Here is a 15,308-nt window from a genome sequence, read left to right on the forward strand (position 1 = left end):
ATTTTGGAACAACTTCCTGACCATCAGGTTGATCTTGGCCAGGGTTCCCAAAGATTTCTGCGTGTTATCTGCCAACCAAATTCAGTTTTCCAATCTCTTTTCACACCCTCGCCTGGTTTCCTTCCGGGACAGCCTGTCCACTCCCTTACTGAATGTTTATCAGTACCTCCTGCAGGCTCATAGTTGTATACGTTTAAAAAACAAAACAAAAACAAAAACAGGTGCTGTTGGGACTGGGGAGAGGACTTAGTTGGAGAAGTGCCCGCTGTGCACACATGAAGACCTGGGTTTGTATCCTTAGCACTTTATAAAAAGCTGGGCATGGCAGCACACACCTATAATCTGAGCACCAGGGAGGCAGAGACAAAAGGATTTCTGAGCCTCTCTGGCCAGCCAGTCTAGACAAATCAGTGAGTCCCAGGTTCAGTGAGAGACTTTGAAGAGTGATTGAGGAAGACACTTAACATCATCAGCTTCTGGCTTCCACCCATACCCTCACACACATGCATGTATGTGTGTGCGCACACACACACACACACACACACACACACACACACACACGCACACACACACACCACAAATTACAACAAAAACAAGTGTTAGGTGCTAGGTCTGATTGAATTTGCAAGGTCAGTCATGTCTGAGGTCTGGCTCTAGCAAGAGCAAATGTGGATTTTGTGTAGGAGTTTAGAGAAGACCTGGATAAAGGCAGAAAATAAGCCGGTGCAGACAAGTTCTCTGATAATTTGACGGCATTGTTTAAGAAAGCCAAACGACTTAGACTTGTTCCTTCAGCCCCGAGTCACAACTTCCTTGTCTAAAATATGAAGGACTGGGTAAAGGACTTTTACAAAGGTCTCTTTAAGACAAAATTCTGTGACAGCTGGATTTGAGCTAATGACAGAGATGCCCATTAGACAATGACTGCTGTGTGTCAACCATGACTGTGGGCTATGGTGGTAGGCCCCTTCCCTACTGGGAAGGCTTATAAATTATTTTCTTTGTGATAATAATCTCTGTTTTGACAGCAGCTATCCTGTGGGCCCTCTTCTCTGCTCACTTCTATTTGCTCTCAATCTGCAAAAAAAAAAAAAAAAAAAAAAAATAGTGACACATAAGGAAGGTTTTGTTAATGGAAAACTTTTATTTGAAAAGCAGTCAATTTTCTTCCCCTGCTGCCACTAACAGTTAAGATGAAAAGACAAACACTGGGTCCTGTGGACTCCAGCTTTACAAAGTAGGTCTGGGCTGTAGCTGGGGGGTCAAGCACTTGCCTAGGGTGCAAAAGGCTCATGGTTTCACCCCAGAAATGCAGAACAAGAGGACGGCTCCCTACTGTCCTGTCCTGAGAGCCATTCTTTTTTTTTTCTTTTTTTCTTTTTCCATTTTTCGAGACAGAGTTTCTCTGTGTAGCCTTGCCTGTCCTGGACTCACTTTGTAGATCAGGCTGGCTCCGAACTCACAGTGATCCACCTGCCTCTGCCTCCCAAGTGCTGGGATTAAAGACGTGCACCACCACCACCCAGCCTGAGATCCATTCTTGGGGAGTTCGGCAGAGGTCAGGTTAAAAGATGTTTGTCCTGGCGATGTTAGAGGCTCCTTACACACACATCGGTCCCACGAGTTTCTAGTTCACAAACCTGTTCTGGCTTCCTTCCAATATGAAGCCAGCGCTGACATTCTCTTATGCTGTTTCCTGTTGTGGGCGGATTGATTTAATTTTTAATGAGTGATTCACTGTCCGTGGCCGTGTGTTTTCCTCCCGTTGAGCTGAGTATTAAGTCATGTTTCCTTTAAAACATTATTTTTTTTAATATCAACTGAGCAATGTGGTGCTCAGCTGTGGAGACAAAGGACTGCAGTCATGTCCCTGAAGGGATGGCATTTAACCTGCCCTGGGAAATGACAGTTGTGAGACCGTGACTGTTTCTTTTACCACAGTGTGTTTCAAAGCTGTGTAATTTTAAGAGCAGATTCAGGTTTTTTATTGTTAATCTAGAGACCCTTGGAAGGCCTTGTGGGTAGACTTTCCTAACGGGAAGCCTGGCTGGAACATCAGGTCCCCCGTGTTTGTAGGTCTTCTTCCATGTCTGTCACTCCATGTGCCTGTGCTGTCTGCTTAGCTAGGCCATGACACAAGAAGTACACTGACCCCGCCCCCAGATCAGCTCCTCTTCTCTTTGGTCCCCTCTAATGACAAACTCTCACCCAATGGCCCTTCTATAGGAGGTACTGAAGTATAGACCACCCTGGGCCTTCTGAGGAGACTCCCTTCCTGGCCTGAGCACTGGGCAGGGAGACTTCTGGGTAAGCTGTCACAGCTTTCCCCCTTCAACCAACTCAGTGATACCACAGCATTGTATTTTACAGTGATGCCCATGGACTTGGGAATCCAGAAGGGTGATAAACACAGCCACCAAAAAGCTCACAGAGGCAGCAGAAGAGGAGCAGGGCAAGTGGCCTGCTGGATAGGGTAGGTTATGAAGAAACAGTGGCAGTTGCAGGAATGAAGGCCGGTGAGATGACTCAGCAGGTAAAGGCACTTGCCTCAAAGCCTGATAAAGGAAGTTTGGCCCCATGTGATCAAGGAGGGAACCAACTCCTTCAACATGTTTGTCCTCTGACACACACACACTACACATACACTACGCACCCACACACACACACACACACACACACACACACACACACGCAGTGCACATATACTACATACACACATACCAGACATACATGCATACACATGCATGCACTACACATGCGGTATATACACACACGTTACATACGCACACTACACATATACTATATATACTCACACACACACATGCATACACACTACAACATAACACACAAACTCCATACACGTGCGCTACATACACCACACACTACACACACACACACAGACACTACACATATACTACATATACACAACACACACACTACACATACACTACATGCACACACTACCTACGCACCACACACACGCATGCACGCACACACGCGCACGGAGGCATGCACACATATTACATGTAAGAAGACCAGAGTAAATGCTATTAATAAGACAATTGAGAAGATGCTCGCTCTAGCTGTATTCCAGTGGACAGAAGAACAAAGGAGCAGAAAGCAGTTTTGCTGCAGGTGAAGATTGCTTAAAGTGCAAAGGGAGCAGGCAAGGGTGCCCTGCTTCAAAAACAATCTGCCTTTGTTTTTATTTGGTGCTGGAGATTGAAACCAGGGCCTAGCACACGCTAGACAAGAGTTCTATCTCTGAACCCCTCCTCTCACCGCCTTCCCCCAACACACTAATCTGTTCTTAACCCTGATTGAGCCTGGGCTCAGGCTGGGCTGGGGCAGAGCAGAAGAGACAGGTGTGCCTGGCTCTCCTGGGCCCACTGGAGCTCAGGAGACACATGTACACTGTAGCAGAGAAACAGTGAGCTGGAGCAACAAACCTCGTCCCCGTGCTGATGTAAAAACCAATCACCACATCAGAAATCCAAATGCCTCATCAGGGAACCAAACTCCGAACTGGAAACCCTAGGTCCTCCTCAAAAGCCCAGGATCCACAGAACCAGTACTTACTCTAGATCTGTACCTCAAGCCCAAGAGATGGTTAGGAAAGCAACCGGAATGGACAGGCGGTCCTCTTCCACAACCCTAAGCCCTGGTCAGAGAGCCAGGCTTCCGTTCCAGACATCTGTAGCAGTCACGTGGACAGCAGCCTCCATCTTTCATCCGGGTGTGTTGGCCTCCTGAGGTTCTTGGGGATTAGAAAATGAGACTTGTTTTATTTCACTTGAGCTCGAGTGTGCTTTCTGGACATGTCTGTTATGCTGTTCCTTGCGATGTGGTTTTGTATTTTAATTGGAATGCCAGTAGCCACGAGAACTAAAGGAATGGACAGCCTGCTGCCTCCAACCTAGACTTAGCGAAAGACAGGGTCCTATCAGGGGCCTAGGATACTGGGGTTAATTGTCTGAAATCAGGCTGGCCTCAAACTCACAGTGATCCGCCTGCCTCTGCCTCCCAAGTGCTGGGATTAAAGACGTGCACCACCACCACCCAGCCTGAGACGCCAGCAGTCAAAGGTCTCCATTAAGGTAATCACTGAGAGAGAACGGAAGGCCACAGGGAAGGAAGAAGCAAAGCCAGGACCCTGGCCCACTGACACAGAGCCACCACGCAGTCCAGGACCCTGGCCCACTGACACAGAGCCAGCACACAGTCCAGGACCCTGGCCCACTGACACACAGCCACCACGCAGTCTAGGACCCTGGCCCACTGACACACAGCCACCACGCAGTCCAGGACCCTGGCCCACTGACACACAGCCACCACGCAGTCCAGGACCCTGGCCCACTGACACACAGCCACCACGCAGTCCAGGACCCTGGCCCACTGACACAGAGCCAGCACGCAGTCCAGCTGAAGGAAATGCTTATTTTCCTATTTCCTACTCAATCCACATTTTCTATAATATGTGACTCATAACTTAAATCATGCTTGGTCAGATCACTGCCCAGGGCAGAAGAACATCCATTTTATGCCATCCGACTGTGACATGAGGGTGAGGGCCATCGCTAGTCAATGAACTCATTGTCCTCGAGTCTGCAGGACTCGCCCAGCACCTAGCAGATCTGAGAAAACTTGAAAGCTTTTCTGTGACTATGTGAACAAACGAGCAGACTGGCATGGGGAGAGGGCATTCTTTCCTCAGCCCAGGGCAGCACTCACCGTGAACAAGGCAGACGCATCAAATGCCGGGTCACTTGATCAAAGAGCGGTGAAGAAAAGTTTCTTTCTTTTCTTCTGTTTTCCCCTCTGGACCCGGCCTAATCGGTTTGGTTTTGTTTGGTTTGCTTCTCTTTAATATCATACTCCCCTAGGCGTCGGGGTACTCTCAGGTCTTGGACTTGGCAGGAGGAGGGAGGCCACACAACCTCCACTTTCCTGTCATTGAACCCTGTCTTCTGCAGGGCACTTATGGGAGGGGCAGACAGTAGAAGATGCACCCCGGGGAGTATGGCAGAATGTGGACCAGGTGTGGATCAAGACGCCCAGTTCCTGGAATGTGCCCCACTGCCCATTTTACCTGCGAAACACAAACTCAAAAGATAACAAATTTAGAATGAATTTCAAAGCAAGAGTTCAGAGCCTTTTGGCATCTAGACAAGCTTCTCCTCAGCAGGGCCTGAGGGATTTCCCTGAACACACTGGGAGTGCAGAGTGGGGGTCAGCTTGCTGTGTGCTCACCCATGGGTGTGGTAGAAACAAGAACATGTGTCCTTTGCAGTTAGATTCTAGTAACTCCTGTTCCCTTATCTGTTACTGGAAAGGTCTTCCCTGTCCAGTCACAACAAATGCCCAATACCCAGTGCACATGCACTGCCTGCCTCCGTGTCCTACCTAGCTTCATGCTATCACAGAAACGTATCCTACTGCTTAGACTTGCTGTGTTTGTCCATCCTTTCCCCGTAAGATCACAAGCTTTCAGGACATGGATCTCTTCTCTTCTCTTCTCTTCTCTTCTCTTCTCTTCTCTTCTCTTCTCTTCTCTTCTCTTCTCTCTCTCTCTCTCTCTCTCTCTCTCTCTCTCTCTCTCTCTCTCTCTCTCTCACACACACACACACACACACACACACACACACACACACACACACTGGTACCTAGGAAACCTGGATGTCAAGAAGGAAAAAAAAAAAGGAAGGGAGGGAGGGAGGAAGGAAGAAGGAAGAAATTGACTGACACCCAGTGTGCCTCAGGCAATCTTCGGTGGCCCTCCTTGTCAACACCACTGGCTCCTGGGTCCTCTTTGGAGGATATGGCCAAGTTTATTGTGCTGTTTTGGGACTGTGCAGGCAGGAGTCAGGTGGATGTGTTGGTACTTGCCGGGCTCTCTGTTCGATCACAGGGGAGCGCCCTGCTCTGGTTCTGTGCCAGCACCCATGCCAGCCAGGACTACACTTTTCAATTCAACTTGGAGCTTTGAAGCCACTTGTCTTGCCAACCCGGACTTCCACAGTTTCAGAGAGCTAATAGATATGACCGCTGATTAAAGCCACTTACTAGCATTGAACTCCTGTGTCTTGATGTGTTTAGTCGCTTAAACCTGTGTCCAAAAATGAGGCTCTGGAATCCAGAGGAATGGGCCTCCACTTGGCACCAGTGCTACGATGCCTCTTTCCATGCCGGCAAGGTGTAGCTGCTGGCAGGAGAGGCCTCCAGTGCAGTCTGGTTCTAAGAGACAGCCAGCAGTCTCTCACATCTCTCTCAGAGATGAGGACCCAAAGCACGTCTCCCAGCTTCTGGATTCAAGAGTGAGGTGAAAGGTATGACTGGATGGCACAGACCACTCACCAGTCCATGGTAGGAAAGGCCACTCAGACTTCCTGAGCCCTGATGCCTAGTTTCTCCCTCCCCCGCCCCCCATCCATTTCCTTGAAGACCCGGATGTGTATGGCTTCCTGCTAAACTTGTCCCTAAGGCAAAGCAAGCTGGAAGACTTCAGCTATTGTCACTGGAGCAGCCTGTGCAGATACGGCCAGCACAGGGCAGAATGGAGGAGAACTATACCACTGGGCAATTTTGTGGGGAGTAACTGGAGGTTACCCCACTTTCCTGTTAGAGGGAGGAGCTGGGTGGTAGGGAGGCTCAATTTTCAAACACAGTACCCATGATAGGTGGCTCAAAACCACCTGGAACTCTAGATCCAGGGGCTGCAGTGCCCCCTTCTGGCCTCCAAGGTTAACTGCACTCATGTATACACACACACCATGATTAAAAGTAAGATAAAAATATTTTAAAAATAATAATAAGTAATAAATGTTCAAAATGAGGTTTCAGTCAGGTTCTCAAGGCCGTAGATCCAAAAAAGCAACACAAAGTTGCCCCTGATGGCTTGGCTAAGGGTCTAATCACTGAACGAGCATTGTGGAATTGGACAGTACCCGTGGCTTCCTATGATTTAGTTAGCAGCGTCCGCAGTAGGTTATTTTAAACACCTGTGTGGAAACCTAGTTGCCAAGTATGCTGCAATATTCACTTCTTATTTTTTAAAGGGGTCACAGGTAGCTACAGTAAGCCCCACCTACACTTACTGGGTGCCAAAGGAATATAGTCCAATTATAAACCTAATCATTTCCAAACCTAATCCTTGCCTCATTTAACCCATGTTTATCTTAGCCATGCATGCATATACTAAGAGTTCTCTTAGCTCACTTTGAACCAAATGGCTTTGCCCTCTATTTATAAAATGTGCCTTAGTGTGAATGAGGGAGCTTTCTTTCAGGGTTCAGCAAGCCATCTGCCTCTGGCTTGTTCCTGTGTTAGATGTCAGCCTTGGGGTGAGTCTCATTTCTCTTGGAAAATTCAGGTCATGGACATCTTGTTGCCAGGAATCAGTGTGATTGACTTTTCATTTCAGAGTGATGCCAAGGCTTGTGTTATTCCCAGGGTGGACATGGAGTGGTGAATGATGTCTGATTATTTAGAAAGGAGTAGGTTTCTTGAAGGATGTGCTGTGTTGGGGAGCTTCTGTTGCCTGGCAACATGTAACTTTACCGGTGTGTCACCAAAGGCATTTTAAAGGGCTAGAGACACACACACTGAGACAGCTGTACATTAAGAGGAGACCTGGAAGCTGCCCTGTCAGAGCCGCCACTGCTTCCACTGTAGAAAGTAAACGCTAAAGAATGGGTGTGGGTGGGGGCTGGGTGCAGAGCACACGCCAGACACAGGCGTCAAAGAGTCAGGCTAGCCCCACTTTTTGCTTGCATCTTTCTAATTGTTGGGTTAAAGTCTATTAAAAATTCTCTCTCTCTCTCTCTCTCTCTCTCTCTCTCTCTCTCTCTCTCTCTCTCTCTCTCTCTCTCTGTGTGTGTGTGTGTATGTGTGTTTGTGTGTATGTGTTTGTGTGTGTGTGTGTGTGTTTACACTGTACAGATGCCTGTGCATAGACTTGTGTGGAAAGCAGCTGTGGACCGTGGGTGTCTTCCTTTGTTGTTCTCTGCTTTCCTGTTGTTGTTTTGTTGCTGTTGTTATTGTTTTGTTTGTGTTTTGGGGGGGTTTTGTTTTTGTTTTTTTGTTTTTTGAGGCAGTGTTTCTCACTGAGCCTGGAGCTCAGCCTTTCAGCTAGACTGGCTCATCAGGGAGGCCCAGGATCCACGTGTCTCCACCCTCCCGGTCAGCACTAGAGTTACAGGCCAGCACTACACCTGGTCACTCTACGTGGCTACTGGGATTCAAACTCAGGATCTCCTGCTTGCACAGCAAGTAATTTACTCACTGAGCCATCTCTCCAGGCTTGTTAGATCCATCACTTCCAAGTCTAAGGTCTGCTTCTGAGTATATCTCCCTACAGCTTCCTTCTGCTCTCTTTCTCTCTCTGCACCACTGTAATAGAGGATGGTTCAATAAACGCGTGGCTGTGCAGTCCATCACCTAAGTGTCCACTTCTGTTCTCAGCCTTGTTCCCTGTCAGAAGCTAAGCTCGTGAAAACACTTCTAATGAGGAAGGAGGCAGGCTGTGCGGCCAGATGCAGGGCTGGCATGTCTAGGCTGCTGTGAGTTACTGTAAATGTCGCAACCCTCATTTCTTTTTGAGGTGGGTGTCGTAAGGAGTGCATCAATTTATGATGGCAACCTGCATCTGAGGTCCCCACAGCATTCTTTCCTGTGTGGAGCATGTTTTCTTTGTGTCGCTAAAACAACAAAACTTCTCAGCCTGCATTCATGCCATGGGGAGGGGACTCAGGAAGGTGATGTGAGGGACACAAAGCAAAAATTAAAGAAAGAAAGAAGAATGAAAGAAAGAAAGATCACACAACTAAAATGATTCAAACTGGATTAACTTACTTTCCATCAAACTTAGATTTAATATTTTCCTTGTTGGAGTTCAGCTTCATAATTACCTGCTTTTCCCAAATAGCAGCCCCTAATATCTAAACCCCAGGGTATTCCTGCCTTTTTAATAACACCACCCCCACCCCCACCCCCCGTTGGAGTAGAAGCTGACTACTGCCTTGTCTGTCCTGATTGGCAGGAAGAGTAAAGGGAAGCTCTCAGGGGCCACTCACAAGACAGCTTCCCCTGTCCTCTGTAGCTGCTGCTGGGCTAAGGCATCAGAATTCTACTCCACAGCTGTATCCTTAGGTTAGACCCTCAGAGCATCAGCATCCTTGAGTTCAAGTCCAGTTTGGCCTTTGAGTGGTTCATCTCTCAAGAAGCCAGGACACTGAAGGCTGAGAAGTGCAATAACCTTCGTATTTCTTAAGGTATAGTTCTCAGACAGACTAAGTTCTCTCTCTCTCTCTCTCTCTCTCTCTCTCTCTCTCTCTCTCTCTCTCTCTCTGTGTGTGTGTGTGTGTGTGTGTGTGTGTGTATGCAATAGGGAAAGCAAGCTTATTTACTAAAGACTGTGTGATGGTTAGTTTTAAATAAAAACTTTCCCAGCTTAAAATCACTCGAGAAGAGAGCCTCCATTGAGGGATTGCCCAGATGAAATTGGCCTGTGGGCATGTCTATGAGGATTGTCTTGATTCTTAATTGTCATAGGAAGACCCATCCCATTGTGGGTAGCACCATCCTCTAGGCTGGGTCTTAAACTGTGTAAGAGGAGGAAAAGCTATTTGAGCAAAAGAAACAAGTAGGCAGCATGGCTGTTTGTTCTTCTTGGATCTTCTCTGTGGATGTGATGGGACTAGGGGCTTGAGTTTCTGCCTTCACCTGCCCTCAGTGATGGGACAGTGACCTGGAAGTGTAAGCCTTTTCCTCCTCCAAGATGTGTTTGGTCGGGGTGCTTTATTACAACAGCAGGAATAAAACTAGATCTGAGTGTTTATGGCAGATCTTCCAACAAGAAAACATGTAGCTCCCCCTCCTTCTGCATTGCTTCTCCTGTTTAAAAAACTATTTCTCATATTATCAAAGGTTCTCCCTAACCATTTAAGGCAGGGACTAAGTTGATGCATTTTCAGATGTTACTTCCTTTTCTAAGCCCCACTGCATCCATAATATTTATGCCAGCATGCACACACGTGGTCCTCTGAGCTGCCCTTCAGCACTGTGGGATGGAGCTAAGAGTCCATTTAATGATGTTGTACATGACGAGGTTTTTGTTTTCAGCAGAGCCTGTACCATGTGAAGCAAATGGCTTGATTTAAGTGTGTGGTGTGACTGCGATTGCGAACTGAACACACAGCAGCAATACTGCAGCGGTCACCATGGCAACCAGCAGAAATAATGGCCCCCTTCGGGAATAAAGGGGATCTCGGATCCCCCTCGCAATCAGCGGTGTCGGTGGTTTGCAGTAGAGGTGGTTTTCAGTGATTGTTTCAGACTTTCCTTATGGACAGAAAGCGAATGAATGGGCGAGAGAATTTTCAGAAACTAAATGGATTTGTAGACAGCTCATGTGATGATATCAGCCACGGAGGGAAGCAGGACAGCAGCTCTAGCAGCTAATGAGTAAGTGCCCAGGGCATCCCCTCCACAAGGCTGTCTCCTGGCTGTTAGAAGCCTGGTCCCTGTCCCTGCCACATAGAGCCACACTCTGAACAACCCCCCTCCCTTGGCCTATGTGGCCATCAGAGACCTTGCACGCCCCTTATTGGAGGCAGAAATACTAGTGAGCTAACGGAAATAGAGCACGTGAGTACACAATGCCACCCGGGCATGTGGAAAACACCCGGTGCTCAGTGCTTCAGATTCTTGGTTTAAAATGAAAGCAAGTGCCTTTCAAAGTATAAAATGCAGGATACTGTGGCGAGTAGCTCTCCTGGAAGGATGAATTGCCGGCTGCAGGGGTGTCCCTGTTTCCCCCTGTGAGCCCTGATGGTTTGTTAGAACTCTGTGCACATCTGGGGTGCGCCTGCACTACTGCCCTGAAATACAGATGCACGGCTTCTTTATGAGGTTGCACGTCCCTAGGGATTTGATGAAATGGTGGGATCTGAAGTAAGGACCCTATCTGAAGAATGCTCCACTCCACCGCAGGGGAAAGAAGGCTCCCTCAGAAGAGGTGACCGAGGGAGCATCAGGCTTCCAGATAACAGGATGGGAAGCAAAACCCGAGAGCTTGTTTTCCTTTTACTTTAGGATGCGCTGTGGGAGAGATAAGTTTTTTGATATGAGAAGTTATCCCTCCAAGGTCATGTCACGCCTTGAAATAGAAGTGTTTTCTAAGCTGAGGGGAGTGGGAGCCATTAGTCAACGGATGGATGGAGAGCTTCAGTTTTGGCAAGGTGCCTCGAGCCCAAGACACCTCACTGTCTGTTATCCACTCAATCATCTGTTAAAAGGGTTATCCTGATTTAAATGTGCACACATTACAATAAAATGAAAAATCTCTAGATCACATTCAAGGAGAAACACTAACCCATGTGCCTAGGAGACTCCTGGCCTCGCGTCTTCTTCACTTGGCATGGCAGTTCAGTGAGCTCGGCACGGCAAGCATCCTTTGAAAGGGAACTGTGAGCACTGACTTTCATTTGCGAGCTGAGTCAAACCCCCAAGAGGAGCCCATGTCAGAGGCCTCTTGTCCTTTCTTAGTCCCTGTGGACTGTGAATCTACCTTGTTCTAGGAGTGAGGCCCTCTGGAGGTCCACTCGTCTCTAAGCTTGGTAGGCAGAGTTTTTCTAACCACCATTGGTGCTGTCCACTAGGCAGGCCCTGTATTTTTTTTAAGTGGTATTTCCTCTTCCTCCTCCTCCTCCTCCTCCTCCTCCTCTTCCTCCTCTTTTTCTTTCTCCTCCTCCTCTTCCTCCTCTTCTCCTTCTCCTCCCCCTCCCCCTCCTCTTTTTCTCCTCCTCCTCCCCCTCCTCCTCCCACTCGTCCTGCTCCTTCTCCTTTTTAAAGTATACTGCTTATGACTTAAGACTGTATTCTTTTGACTGAATAGCATACGTTCTCATGGAAACTGTATTTGTAACGTGTTCAGATTGTTTTAAAATTGCTAATGGTACTGCTGTGTGGGTAAGCACAGGCACTGGCTTACCTAAGAAGTGTTCCTGTTGTTGATGAGATCAGCCTTCCTGCTGAGAATAAATATCAGGTTTCATTTTATGTGGTGGTTCCTTTAAATCAGCTTATTGGTTAGCCCCAGTCTTTAGCCTGCAAAGCAGAGAAAGCACTACAAGCTCTTGGCTCTCCATCCAAAGGCTTAGCTGCTCCCATGGTGCACTCTAAGAATTCAGCTAGAATTCATGGAGCTCGTTATCCAGAGTACAGAGCAGTGCTCTGAGGCTTCTTGTCTCCATAGGTGACAGTGTCCAAGGGTAGGAAACTGCTGTCTGGGATTCTGCAACTTCCCAAGGAGCAGAGGATAATTGGAGGGTCCCCGAACATGTGAGCCTCCACACAGCACATCTGTAGTGGGATCTGTAGTCCACTTTAGTGTGTGCCTTACTGCAGTGTATGTTTGCAAAGGCTGGGGAGGACAACCTGATAAGACAGGACTTCTGTTACCTTCCTGTCAGCTTGGGATCTGTGGTAACTGTTCTGTATTAAGAAGCCTCGGTGGCTTGGTCACTTAGTGTGTTGAACAAAAGCTTACAGATAGGAAAACCTGAGCACTGGGAGAATGCTACAACTTTCTCTGCAAGATATCCTGTCCCAGGGTGTAGATGGGTGTGTCTGGGATGTTTCTCCATTTTCTGATAGCGACTGAAATCCTTCTGCTCCCAGAATCACTTCTGCAGAGGCGTTTCAGCATTGCTGCCTGAACCTGGGATGCCTCCTCACCCTTGCTCTGCAGACAGGCTTCTCGGACTGGGGGCTGGCACACCTGCTCAGGGCTGGCCCTTGGGGAAGTGCCCTCACTATATAGACTACACCCCGATGCTCTGAACCTCCTGAGGACACTGAAGTCTTCTAGGTGGCAATAACCATGGGGGAGTTCTCAGATTAGGGAAGTTCTGCAGTGGACTATAGTGAGATTTTGTAAACATTGCCAGGGTCCTGAGGGTCCTGGCTTCTCCTTTCTGTCTTAAGCTCATTCTGTCCTTTTTGCAGAAGGGGCAATGGTGGTGTTCCCTCTCATCTGCTCTCTGTAGGCTAGAGGGCAGCCCTGCCCCAGCTGCTGTACCCAGCAGGGCCTGGCTGCTGTAAACCACCTCGCTGTGCTGAGGGAGGAACTTCAGTTCTTTGGCAGCCAGATGCTCACAGAATGCCTCCAGAATCCACAGTGGATGTGCCCTGGGTTGAAAGGGCCAAGTTGCCACTGTGTAATTTGTAACTAAGCCTGGGATGTTCCCAAGTGCTCAGTTTATAAATCTCAGGGCCACGGGAGAGCTGGGAACAGCAATCCCCATCCAGGAGGAAATGGAGGAGGAAGCTTCCAGGAAGTCTGTGTCATAAAGGAGGACACTTACTCAAAGGTTCCTTTAGGTAAGGCAGGGTTCTGCTGGGGAAAGCTGGTAGTGAGCACTACTTTCTAGTCCCAGGGGCCTCAGCAACTAGGAACAGGTGGAATTAGGGCACTGCCAAGAAAAGAACTGTGCATGCAGAGAGGGCTGGTGCCCACGCTTGCTCAGCACTTGCCCCTCTTTGGACACTCTGTGCAGCACAAGGGACGTGCTCAAGCAGGTGAGTCATAGGATGAAGATGGACAGATAAATGGCGCTACATCAACTCTCTCTGCAGTCCCAGGGCACCCTGGGTCTCCCATAGTATGGTCCATCTCTTTACATGCATTTATGCACTTCCAACACACGCAGGTATGGAGAAGAAGAGTGACCTTCGGGTCAGAAGCCAGGTTCCTGTCCCAGCTTGTCGCTTTCTTGCTGAGAGGTAGAGGTAACTAGACTTCTGTAAGGTGCCCCAAATCTCCCTGATGCCCCTCGCAGGGCACTCAGCAGGACGCTACCTGTGAACAGGCCTGCAGTGCATGGCTAAGGCAGCAGTCGGTGGTATCTGTCTGTAGTCTCCTAACGATACTGGTTACTAGTCACTTTTCATTTAAAGAAAATAACTTTTAGCCAGGCGTGGTGGTGCACACCTTTAATCCCAGCACTCGGGAGGCAGAGGCAGGCAGATCACTGTGAGTTCAAGGCCAGCCTGGTCGACAAAGCGAGTCCAGGACAGCCAAGGCTACACAGAGAAGCCTTGTCTCAAAAAACAAACAAACAAAACAAAACAAAACAAAAAAAGGAAGAAAGAAAAAGAACAGAACTTTAAGCTGGGGAGATGAATCAATGGGAAAAGTGCTTGCTGTGACAACACCGGGGGTTAGGGAGGAGGAGACAGGCTGGTCCCTGGTAGCTCAGTGGACAGCCAGTCTAGCCGAATCAGTGACTCTATGTTCTGTAAGATGGCCTGTATCAAGAGTAAGATGGGAAACAATTGAGGAAGACATTCGATGATCTCTGGCCTCCACACACATGAGCACACAAATGCACATGCCCATGAACCTGAACATATGCATGCTTACATGAACACATGTGTATATCTTAACACCCACCTCACACACCCACTCCTCCCACACGCATGCAGTATGAACACTGAAAGTTCTGCACGTATTCTGAGTTCATTTTTTTTTTAAAAACTATACTCTGCTCCATCTATCCTGGGAGTGGTGTGAGCCAAATAAAAGGAAAGGAAAGGCTAAGAGCTCAGGCTGTTCTTGCAGAGGACCAGGCTTCTATTCTCAACACCCATGTGGTAACTCATAAACATCTCTAACTCCAGTTCCAGGGGACCTAATGCCCTCTTCTGGCTTCTGTGGCCATTGTGCGTGTGTATGCGCGTGCACACACACACACACACACACACACACACACACACACTCACACTCAAATGGTTTTTTTTTAAGGAAAGAGAAAGTGACTCACCATATTAGCAGGCAGGTCTTTAAAATATCACTTATGTGTGTATGTGGGGGTGTGCACACATGAGTGCGGTTGCCTGGGGAGGCTGGAAAAGGCATTAGATCCCCTGGAGCAGGGGTTGTAGGTGGTTATGAGCTACCCAGTGTGGGTCCTGGGAACTGCACCCAGATCCTCTACGAGAGCAGTATATACTCTTAACCACTGAGCCACTGCTCCAGCTACCTTAGCAAGAAGTTTTAAAGGTAAGATTTCGAAGTGCTTGAAAACGAAAACACACCGTCTTCCGCCCATTCGTGGCTCTTCACAGGCCGACAGAGGGCTCTGGAGCCCTGCCAGCATTTTAAAATTATAGCTAAAGAAACGATCCCAACTTAATTAGTGTAGATGTTGCTGGGTAACTTCGAATAACGTGTGCAATTTGCGATACATGCTCACCATGTAATTTAGCACAATGGGGCCCTCAGAACGTAGGATTCATATTTAATCAAG

General features: G+C 48.1%; 1 protein-coding gene across 1 annotated transcript in view; it reads left to right on the forward strand.

The window, feature by feature from the left end:
- The first annotated feature begins 9,116 nt into the window (after nucleotides 1-9,116).
- The window catches only part of Ptpre (protein tyrosine phosphatase receptor type E), a 74,087-nt gene continuing 67,895 nt past the window's right edge, over nucleotides 9,117-15,308 (forward strand). Inside the window, exon 1 of the mRNA XM_051145491.1 lies at nucleotides 9,117-9,269. The gene's annotated coding sequence lies outside the window, so the exon portion shown is untranslated. The remainder of the gene's footprint in view (nucleotides 9,270-15,308) is intronic.

Source organism: Acomys russatus, chromosome 5 (assembly GCF_903995435.1).
Source record: "Acomys russatus chromosome 5, mAcoRus1.1, whole genome shotgun sequence".
Lineage (NCBI taxonomy): Eukaryota > Metazoa > Chordata > Mammalia > Rodentia > Muridae > Acomys > Acomys russatus.